This window comes from Schistocerca gregaria, chromosome 6 (genome assembly GCF_023897955.1).
Source record: "Schistocerca gregaria isolate iqSchGreg1 chromosome 6, iqSchGreg1.2, whole genome shotgun sequence".
NCBI lineage: Eukaryota > Metazoa > Arthropoda > Insecta > Orthoptera > Acrididae > Schistocerca > Schistocerca gregaria.
Genome location: NC_064925.1, coordinates 582,719,920 through 582,731,894, shown reverse-complemented (window position 1 = coordinate 582,731,894; position 11,975 = coordinate 582,719,920). Strand labels below are relative to the sequence as shown.

At 40.8% G+C, this 11,975-nt stretch overlaps 1 non-coding gene across 1 annotated transcript; it reads left to right on the top strand.

Moving 5' to 3' along the window:
• The first annotated feature begins 2,224 nt into the window (after window positions 1-2,224).
• On the top strand, window positions 2,225-2,299 carry Trnat-ugu (transfer RNA threonine (anticodon UGU)). The gene has a single exon. It is a non-coding gene; the product is annotated as a tRNA-Thr (tRNA).
• The last annotated feature ends 9,676 nt before the right edge of the window (window positions 2,300-11,975 follow it).

Genomic DNA, 11,975 nt, shown 5'->3' with positions numbered 1-11,975 from the left:
GTTCGAAATTTCACTCCTATGGGGGTGAAACATGGGTTGAAAGTCTTTTTTTTTAAATATGTCCCTATGTCCCTATTGAAGCTATAACTACAAAACTACGAAAATTGACATTTGGTGTCTCAGTCAGATACAAAAAAGAAACAGGTTTTTAGCATTTTCCGAAATTCTTCCATTGGGGGATAAAATAATTAGTGAAGGTTTTTTGAAAATAAATCATTATTAAAGAACTACTGAAGCATTTTTATAGCTACATCTATGAAAATAGGTATTTGACATCTCGGTTGGATGTAAAAAAAATGTGTTTCATTGCTTTTGGAAATTTAACTCACTAATAGAGTGAAATAGGGGATGTAATGTTTTATGAAATATTTCACTATGAAAGCATTTTTAGAATTAAATGGATGAAGATTTGAATTTGGCTCCTCGGCTCTAAATAGAAGAATACGTGTTTAATTGTTTTTGAAACCCAACCCCTAAAGGGTGTGAGATGTTTCAGAAAATGGTTCATTATGAAAGGATTGCTAAATATATCTGACAATTCGTATTCGGCTAATATGTTACAATTTTTAAAAACTACGTGTTTTTCTGGTTTTGGAACTTCGAGCATAAGGGGATGAAAATTTTAATGAAATATTTATTGCGTTATATTAAAATATTTTAAATCTGCATCTATGAAAACCGGTATTTCACTTCTCAATTAGATATAAAGAAATATGCGTTAGGGAATGAAAGACTGTACGGAGATATCACCACAAGAATACAAACGGCTTGATTAACAAAAACCTTGGACTCCAGCTGTCAGCATTGCTTTTTGATCATTCAGTAAAAGACCATGCTTCAACGGCGCTAAGTTTAGAAAGTTTAGAAAGTGTTGCAGTTTATAAAAGACATAAAAAAACGATTAAAGAAAAAAATTCTTTGCAGACCATGAACGGTCTACGCAAGTAAAGAAGCGGATGATAAGCTAGCTCTTTATGCAAATGAGTTGGTCAGTTTAAGTTCCGAGACATGTCATGCAGCAGGAACGGAATCCTATAGTTGCTACGATTGGCTAAAGGAAAAGTTTTGCAGAATCACTCGAAATCACTTCTGCAAGTGGCTAAGAATCTCGTAATGAATAAAAATTCTGTACTGAGAATTCCAAGGTGGGAGATGCAAGATTCCTCCCCCCCCCCCTCTTCCCCCTCCTCACAATGCTATCCTTCTTTACCTACAGCAAAAAATAAATAAATTAATTAATAAATAAAACTAGAGAAATTTCTACTGTGAAACTATTTGCATACAAGAGAACGGCCCTTGAAATTTAACTCTTCAAAGTTTTAAGCCCTGCTCATTCCGGATATTGATTAGAAAGTGTTAATCCACATGTGAAAGCTGAGTATATAATCCCTGTGACATTTGATCAACGGTGTTCCATAAGGACAGGTTCTCATTCAAAACGTTCGAAAATTCAATTTCTTTGTAGTTGCATTTTTTAAAGGTGTACTTGTCTAGACTCTTGGAACAGAAAGTTTTTTTTTTAATCCGTGCTTTACAAAAGTTTCTACAGTCCATTGTTTGAAGCAGTGTCACAGCTGCCATGAGCCGCGCGGGGTACCCGCCATGTGTCCAACGCCTTGTCACGGTTCGCGCGGCTCCCCCTGTTGGAGGTTCGAGTCCTCCCTCGGGCATGGTTGTGTGTGTGTTGTCCTTAGCATAAGTTACTGTAAGTAGTGTGTAAACATAGGGACTGATGGTTCAAATGGCTCTGAGCACTTTGGGACTTAACATCTGAGGTCATCAGTTTCCTAGAACTTAGAACGACTTAAACCTAACTAAATTAAGGACATCACACACACCCATGCTCGAGGCAGGATTTGAACCTGCGACCGTAGCGGTCGCGTGGCTCCCGACTGAAGCGCCTACAACCGCTCGGCCACATCGGCCGGTCTATCATGTATTCTAGAAGAGTTGCAAGGTCGTCAGTGGCGCCTGTTCTTTCGAGAGCAGTTACTATCTTCATATCTATGGTTAAACGTTACCCAGCCATTGACCTTCGTCTGTGCGAATGCGCACAGGTTGCCGGAACTCTTACGGGAATCGTCACCTTAGTGTGAGCCAGTAATGAGTGGATGGACAAATACCTATTAAGTACATTACGTATGCGGATTGTGGACGGTTGGGGATGTGAGTCTCACGGGAAGCGTGCGAGGGATAAATTCCTGCAGTCGTGCTGTTCATGTGTGCCCTCGATGGCTCAGATGGATTGAGCGTCTGCCTTGTAAGCAGGAGATTCTGGGTTCGAGTCCCAGTAGGGGCACACTTTTCAGCTGTCCCCATCGAAGTATATCAACAACACCTGTCGGCAGCTGAGGGTTTCAATTAATTATCAGTTGTGAAGGTGATTCGATGAACCCTTTGCCAGGCACTTAAATGTGTTTTGCAGGGTATCCATATAGATGTAGATGATAACTCGTCCCGTGTCGCACGTGCTCAAAATGATTCATACTGCAGAATGCATGCAAACATACTCACCGAAAATACGGACGAATATCAAGTGCAGGCTGCCGAGTGCTGCATATCCAGCTTTGACAGATCGGCTTTTCCTGCCAAGAAGAACAGGAAGTTGCTGTCTAGGAACAATCAGAGGTAGAGGAAGGGTTGATAAATACTCCTTGACTTGCAGACTAAACGTAAATAACGAAAATACATTTTTGGTAAAAATTGGTCAAAACATAATCGGTTGCCCTCCGTATTGGATTAGCTGTTTTGAATATTGAAAATCTGACTTCAGATTCGTTTTCAGCGACATTAAAAATATATATGTAACACTCAGTTCATGCAAATCGAAGTAATAATATAACTAAATGTTTTCCCTAAACTTTGAACACATTTTTTTCGGGTAACTATTTTCTCAGAACGGCATGCAGCATAAATTAAAAGTGGTTCGTTCTCTTAACATCTACCTCTGACCCCTAAAAGTAAACACTTTTCTTAGGAACTTATAGCTATAATATGACATTTGTTAATATTAACTAATTTTTGTGTAGGCATAAGGAGTGAAACAAACCCTCAAAAATTGAACTCAAAGTTCGAATTAGCACTGTATCGTTAAATTTAAGGTTGTTTCATTGCGGTTAGGTATACGCTCCCATAAATTTTATGTTTTATCGACTGATGTTATCCATTTTCAATTTCAGAGGAATAATGTAGTATCAACTGATGTTACCCATTTTTGAATTCAGGTAACATATGAGGTGCCACACTGCACGCGCTCTGCGTACTCCAGTCTCGCAGGCCCTTGATCAAATCATAATTACGGGCGCCATTTTTTATTGGAAATCTAAAATTAAGCTCATAGTATTATCACTCGTAATTTCCAAACAGATCTTTCGAATGTATTTTCATTGTCTCAAAAAGAATTTCAAATGTACCCTTTTTTGCTCATTTGTATGAGAACCTGGCCGTAACGCCGGAATATAGTCACGAGATTTTTTTCCAGAGACGCTGTACGTTCGCGAGAAGACTTTCGTTCTGCGCGTGTCGAAGGACATTCCTCAGATATTACTGTGTGTGTGCTACTCAGTCGTGCCATTTAAGGGTACATCTTTGCATAGTTTTCCTTTCACGATGTAAACAGTGTTCCGCTCAGTTGCTAACTGGCCAGTGAGTGGTTCCGAAGGTATCGGATGTGCGGTGCGTTCGGTCTGCTAGGACAACAGCAGACTAGCGTGGTGCAATGGCAGAAGCAGACACTGAGGGAGCTAGCTGCTGGGACGCCAGCGAACAATTTATGCCAAGTAAGACGAAGAGGACTATTCTAAAATTACGAGCCGTCTCAAAAGTGTTTACCATTGGTAAATCTTGCTGTTGAGTCTGACAAAACTGGCAGTTTTGCCTAGAGATACATTAGAGAGAGCTACAGGAAATCCCCCCATCCCCCTCAATGAATTTTTGGTTGTGATGACAGGCCGATTGGTAGTGTAGCCCGAGATCTAAGTTAGGTTGGAAGGTGGTAATTTGATTGAGAGTTGTTTACGCCAACGATTATGAATGCCGACTAAACGTTGTGCGAGCAGATTGCCCTGTAGCGTAGCCTAGCGTTTCCGTCCGCGCCACATTTAACACACTTTCTCTAACTGTGTACAAAAGTCTCACAACAGCCACGATAACTACGTTTCTGGTGGGGGGAGGGTAGAGTCCACTATGTAACTTTCACTGCAAATTTTAGTAACCGCATAAACTAACCGAAATAGAAGCGTAATTTTAACTATATTTCCTTTTGTGGGAAAATAATGGTTCTCCTCTTTCGGCAGCAACTGTAATATGTAGGCGACTTATTAGTTTTTTTTTTAACTCTGAATCATGATCTCAATAGACGCAGTGCTTTTTTTACGTTACTTGATTTGTGGTCTATAGTAAACAATGCAACGAATTGGTAAATTCTTTGAAGTTTGACGTGTCTTACATAGACGACGTCTGCAATGTTCGTAAGGCCAAGTTTGCATATATTCGGTGTCTGTTTTTTTCGCCATGTACTGTATAATTAAGGGGAGGAGGATTATGTTCAAGGAGCAGTGCTTTAGCAGTCTATGGAGAAATTGAGAATTTGGATCTAAAGAACGGCATGCTCGGGCAGTTCGTGCTATTCTGTTGACCACTGTGTAATTCGGACATAGTGATCATTGCCTCTCCCTCGTAACCAGGGGACTCGGGTGCTAATCCTGGTCTGGCACAAATTTTCAACAGTGCCCATTGACTAAAGTCTGTGCCCATTGTCAGCTAATGTCATTGTTTCGGTGTTAAATTGTATTTTGTTCACGATACGTAGTTTGGCTTTTTAATGGATAACAGCTTTGAAAAGCGTACAGATTACATTGATATTTGCTCGTCGTTAGTCCAAGGCAACTATAGCGATTTATAAACACAGTTGTAGTTCATATTAAGCCTACATACGTAATTGTGTCCTGTGTTTCTTTACCAAGAACTACTTCCTAAGTAATTCCCCTGTAGTGGTATTTTGTTTTAGTATTTTGTTTAAATATTTATAGACTGCAGGCTTGGATGAAATATGAAACACATGTCCGAAGTTCCTGTTGATACTGCAGATACTGTTTCATCCGTACTAGGGGCCAAAACATTTCATCTAATACAGAAGGACACAATTTGTCTCGAGATTTAGCAATTTTTCGTAATAGAGGCCTTGCTTCGATATATTTTTCTCTAATTCTTGTTTGGATTTAATCTTAAAACACACTAACTCTTCCACCACTTATTCGATATGTGGTTTTATCCATTTCGTAGCCTAGAGTTCCTAAACGGTCGATAATATTAATGATTTCCTTTCTCAATTATATTTTCTGTAAATCTCCTGTTTATGGTTATTGCTAACATGTTTCACGTTCTCACTTTTATTATTTTTATTTTTCTAGTTTTGTGCCTTGTAGCCAAATTTTCTTTGAATCTGGTTTCTAATTCTGAAATAGTAACAGTTGAAGGTCAAGAGAAGATTGCGGTCTATTTGAGGAGAGTGGCTTGGAGATTTTTTATAACAGACGTATACAGGTCATGGGGATCCTTACCTATATACATTTACTTCGAGTGTGATGTAGCCCATTCTCTTGTCATGATCTCGGCTGTATCGTAGCACATTGTCTCGGTTAGGTTGGAGATTTCTGTTGAGAGTTGCCGAAGTCAACGAAAGTGATTACAAAGTAAAGACTGTGCTAACAGAACGATCTGTAGCGTAGTCCAACACGTTCTTTCTGTCCTTTTAAAGCCTCTTTTAATTAAAAATAACTAAAGCTGCAAGATACAATCACAAAAACTGTATTACGTAATAGAGTAATCCCAGACTATTGTTGTGTAAGTTGTGTGCGTACACTATTTTTTTTGTCAGTGGATATACATTTTTTTACTCATTTGCTGGGTTTCAATTTTCCCCGTTTTCTGGCAAAAAACCTTTTCCTGTGAAGGGCCCATTAGCTTGTCGGTTATATTTGTGACTTTCTCGACGGTCAGTAATTTCCTGATAGTCCATCCACTGGCGTCATTGTTAACATCGGATATAGATTTTAGTATTAGGAAGGCTAATATGAAGCTAATGCATAAGTAGGTCTAATAATTAATAAAAATAGGAATGCGGGTAAGCTACTACAAACAGCATAGTGAACGCATTGTTGTGGCCAAGATAGCCACGAATCCCACGCCTCCTAAAGTCGTAAAAGTAGTCCGCAGATGATGAAGAAATTGATGAAATGTGTGATGAGATAAAAGAAATCATTCGGATAGTGATGGGAGATGAAAATTTAATATTAATGGGTGACTGGAATTCGACAGTAGGAAATGGAAGAAAAGGAAACGTAGTAGGTGAATATGGAATGGGGGTAAAAAATGAAAGAGGAAGCCGCCTGGTAGGTTTTTGCCCAGAGCATAACTTAATCATAGCTAACACTTGGTTCAAAAATCATGAAAGAAGGTTGTTTACGTGGAAGAGACCTGGAGATACTGCAATATTTCATATATATTATATAATGGTAAGACAGAGATTTAGGAACCAGATTTTAAATTGTAAGACATTTCCAGGGGCAAATGTGGACTCTGATCACAATATATTGATTATGAACTGTAGATTAAACTGAAGAAACTGTAAAAAGGTGGGAATTTCAGGAGATGGGACCTGAAAGAACTGACAGAATCAGAAGTTGTAGAGTGTTTCAGGAAGATCATTAGGGAACGATCTACGGGAATGGGGGAAAGTAATACAGTGTGATGAGGGATCTGAGTGATGTACTGTCAAGGGGGAGGGGGTTCCTCAGGGATCAGTGTTGGGGCCGCTCCAGTTCCTTATTTATATAAATGATATGCCCTCAAGTATTACGGGTAACTCTAAAATATTTCTGTTTGCTGATGACACTAGCTTGGTAGTAAAGGATGTTGGGTGCAACATTGACTCCGTTTCAAGTAGTGCAGTACATGACCTCAGTCCATGGCTTGTAGAAAATAAACTAACGTTAAATCACAGTAAGCTTCAGTTTTTACATTTTCTAACACACAGTTCAACAATACCTGACGTTTTAATTTCACAGCATGAGCATATGATTGGTGAAACTGAACGGTTCACATTCCTAGGTGTTCAAATAAATAGTAAGATGTCGTGGAAAGCCCACGTTCAGGATCTTGTTCAAAGACTTAATACTGCCATTTTCACTATTGGAACGGTGCCGAAAGTGAGTGATACTTCGACAAGTAAATTAGTCTACTTTGCTTATTTCCATTCACTTATGTCGTATGGTATTATGTTTTTGGGTATCTCTTCCCATTCTAGAAGGATATTTTTGGCTCAGAAACTGGAGGTTCGGGCAAAAAGTGGTGTGAGTTCACGAACCTCTTGTCGACTTCTGTTCAGGGAGTCTGGGTATTTTGACATTGGCCTCTCAATATGTATATTCCTTATTGTCGTTTCTTGTTACCAATATTAGTTTATTTCCAACAATAAGCAGCTTTCACTCGGTTAATACTCGGCAGAAATCAAACCTCCATTTGGATCGGACTTCCTTAACTCATGTGCAAAAATGTGTGCAGTATACTGCTGCATCAATTTTCAATAAGCTGCCACTCGAATTCAAAACTCTTAGCAGTAATCCACGCGCTTTCATATCGAAACTGGAGTGTTTCCTCATGGGTCACTCCTTTTATTCTGTCGAGGAGTTAATTGAAAAATTAAGCTGATTCTCATTGTACTGCTGATAGCGTTTGCTTAAACTTATGGACTGATTTTCTCTCAGGTTCATGAACATGTATTTCTATCTGTTATTACTTTTTTGTTGTAAGTTCATGTGTCGCCCTAACCGCCGGCTGCTTCACGTCTGCTGTGCAGCGAGCTACCTTAATTTAAGTATTAACTCTATTTTTCTTACTTGTCACTTCTTCTTCCGTGTGTTTTTGCTTTTAGGAAGCTTTAATTGTCGAGTGCTAGTAATAGTGTTACATAGATTTCGTGTTTGTTTTGAATACAGTCAGAGAGAGTCCTTGTAGTCAGCCATAGTGCCAGTAGTGCTAGTGTTTGTTTTGAATACAGTCCAGAGACAGGTAGTGCTATTTTCATTGTTTTCCACAAGAAGTGGTTAGCAATCACAGTTTAGTCAGTAATCAATCGCCTTTAGTGAATTAGCAGTCTACTTAAAAGTTGATTAAGTCTCTTCGGTAAATTGATTCCTTAGGATGGATAGGATGTGTGACTGCTGTGTACGGACGCTGGCCACTCTTCGCGAACAGCTGAGCGTGTTGATGGCCGCGGTCAGCCGTCTTCAGGCTGCTGCCTCGGAGTGTAGTGGCAGTGGGGAGTCTGGTGCGTCGCATGGTGCACCCCAGGTATTAGATGCTTCACCCACTGTCCCTGCTGTCGAGAGATCTTCGCGGGTACCGGGCGCGGTTGGGCCACCCTCTCCCCAAGGGGAGTGGCGGGTTCAGTGGCGTTCGCGGCGCACGAGGCGGAGGGTCAATGTGGAGGCTGGCCGTGTGGCATCGCCCGCTCTGCCTGTGAATGGACATGTGGCTGCTCCTTCAGCAAGGTCCGAGCAGGCACACGGGGGGAGGGGTTTATTAGTTATTGGGAGCTCCAACGTTAGGCTAGTGATGGAGCCCCTTAGGGAAATGTTATAGTTCTGGGAGGAGATTTTAATTTTGCTGGATATAGACTGGGAGACTCAAACGTTCATAACGGGTGGCAGGGACAAAGAATCCATTGAAATATTTTTAAGTGCTTTATCTGAAAACTACCTTGAGCAGTTAAACAGAGAACCGACTCGTGGCGATAATATATTAGACCTTCTGGTGACAAACAGACCCGAACTATTTGAATCAGTTAATGCAGAACAGGGAATCAGCGATCATAAAGCGGTTACTGCATCGACGATTTCAGCCGTAAATAGAAATATTAAAAAGGTAATAAGATTTTTCTGTTTAGCAAAAGTGACAAAAAGCAGATTACAGAGTACCTGAGGGCTCAACACAAAAGTTTTGTCTCAAGTACAGATAGTGTTGAGGATCAGTGGACAAAGTTCAAAACCATCGTACAATATGCGTTAGATGAGTATGTGCCAAGGAAGATCGTAAGAAATGGAAAAGAGCCACCGTGGTACAACAACCGAGTTAGAAAACTGCTGCGGAAGCAAAGGGAACTTCACAACAAACATAAACATAGCCAAAGCCTTGCAGACAAACAAAAATTACGCGAAGCGAAATGTAGTGTAAGGAGGGCTATGCGAGAGGCTTTCAATGAATTCGAAAGTAAAGTTCTATGTACTGACTTGGCAGAAAATCATAAGAAATTTTGGTCCTATGTCAAAGCGGTAGGTGGATCAAAACAAAATGTCCAGACACTCTGTGACCAAAATGGTACTGAAACAGAGGATGACAGACTAAAGGCCGAAATACTAAATGTCTTCTTCCAAAGCTGTTTCACAGAGGAAGACTGCACTGTGCTTCCTTCTCTTGAAGTCGCACAGTTGACAAAATGGTAGATATCGAAATAGACGACAGAGGGATAGAGAAACAATTAAAATCGCTCAAAAGAGGAAAGGCCTCTGGTCCTGATGGGATACCAGTTTGATTTTACACAGAATACGCGAAGGAACTTGCCCCCTTCTTGCAGCGGTGTACCGTAGGTCTCTAGAAGAGCGAAGCGTTCCAAAGGATTGGAAAAGGGCACAGGTCATCCCCGTTTTCAAGAAGGGACGTCGAACGGATGTGCAGAACTATAGACCTATATCTCTAACGTCGATCAGTTGTAGAATTTTGGAACACGTATTATGTTCGAGTATAATGCCTTTTCTGGAGACTAGAAATCTACTCTGTAGGAATCAGCATGGGTTTCGAAAAAGACGGCCGTGTGAAACCCAGCTCGCGCTATTCGTCCACGAGACTCAGAGGGCCTTAGACACGGGTTCACAAGTAGATGCCGTGTTTCTTGACTTCCGCAAGGCATTTGACACAGTTCCCCACAGTCGTTTAATGAACAAAGTAAGAGCATACGGACTATCAGATCAGTTGTGTGCTTGGATCGAGGAGTTCCTAGATAACAGAACGCAGCATGTCATTCTCAATGGAGAGAAGTCTTCCGAAGTAAGAGTGATTTCAGGTGTGCCGCAGGGGAGTGTCATAGGACCGTTGCTATTCACAATATTCATAAATGACCTGGTGGATGACATCGGAAAGTCCCTGAGGCTTTTTGCAGATGATGCTGTGGTGTATCGAGAGGTTGCAACAATGGAAAATTGTACTGATATGCAGGAGGATCTGCAGCGAACAGACGCATGGTGCACGGAATGGCAATTGAATCTCAATGTAGACAAGTGTAATGTGATGCGAATGTATAGAAAGATAGGTCCCTTATCATTTAGCTACAAAATAGCAGGTCAGCAACTGGAAGCAGTTAATTCCATAAATTATCTGGGAGTACGCATTAGGAGTGATTTAAAATGGAATGTTCATATAAAGTTGATCGTCGGTAAAGCAGATGCCAGACTGAGATTCATTGGAAGAATCCTAAGGAAATGCAATCCGACAACAAAGGAAGTAGGTTACAGTACGCTTGTTCGCCCACTGCTTGAATACTGCTCAGCAGTGTGGGATCCACACCAGATAGGTTTGATAGAAGAGATAGAGAAGATCCAACGGAGAGCAGCGCGCTTCGTTGCAGGATCATTTAGTAATCGCGAAAGCGTTACGGAGATGATAGATAACCTACAGTGGAAGACTCTGCAGGAGAGACGCTCCGTAGCTTTGCATGGGCTTTTGTTGAAGTTTCGAGAACATACCTTCACCGAAGAGTCAAACAGTGTATTGCTCCCTCCTACTTATATTTCGCGAAGAGACCACGAGGATAAAATCAGAGAGATTAGAGCCCACACAGAAGCATACCGAGAATCCTTCTTTCCACGTACAATACGAGACTGGAATAGAAGGGAGAACGGATAGAGGTACTCAGGGTACCCTCCGCCACACACCGTTAGGCGGCTTGCGGAGTACGGATGTAGATGTAGATACTGACACGTTCCATGACCTTGAAGATTTGCTCCTCAATTTGGGCCTACGGAACTTGACATGCGCAGAGAAAGAGGGTAACAGAAGATATATTGAATTTAATTTATGAAAGGAGAAAATACAAAAATGCAGTAAATTAAGCCGGCAAAAAGAAATACTAATGTCTCAAAATGAGATCGACAGGAAGTGCAAAATGGCTAAGCAGGGATATCTAGAGGACAAACGTAAGGATGTAGAGGCGCATATCACTAGGGGTAAGATAGATACTGCCTACAGGAAAATTAAAGAGACCTTTAGAGAAACGAGATTCACTTGTATGCATATCTAGAGCTCAGATGGAAACCCTGTTATCAGCAAAGAAGGGAATGCAGAAAGGTGGAAGGTGTATATAGAGGATCTATACAAGGGCAGTGTACTTCAGGACAATATAATGGAAATGGAAGAGGATGTAGATGAAGATGAAATGGGAGATGACATACTGCGTGAAGAGTTTGACAGAGCACTGAAAGACCTTAATCGAAACAAGATCCCGGGAGTAGGCAACATTCCATTAGAACTACTGACAGCCTTGGGAGACCCAACTCTGACAGAACGTTACCGTCTGATGAGCAAGATGCATGAGACAGCCGAAATACCGTCAGACTTCAAGAAGAATGAAATAATTCCAATTTCAAAGAAAGCAGGTGTTGACAGATGTGAAAATTAGCGAACTATCAGTTTAATAAGTCACAGCTGCAAAATACTAACGCAAATTCTTTACAGACGAATGGAAAAAATGGTAGAAGCCGACCTCAGGGAAGACCAGTTAGGATTCCGTAGAAATACTGGATCATGTGAGGCAATACTGACCCTACGACTTACCTTATTAAGTAGATTAAGGAAAGGCAAACCTACGTTTCTAACATTTGTAGACTTAGAGAAATCTTTTGACAATGTTGACTGGAATACTC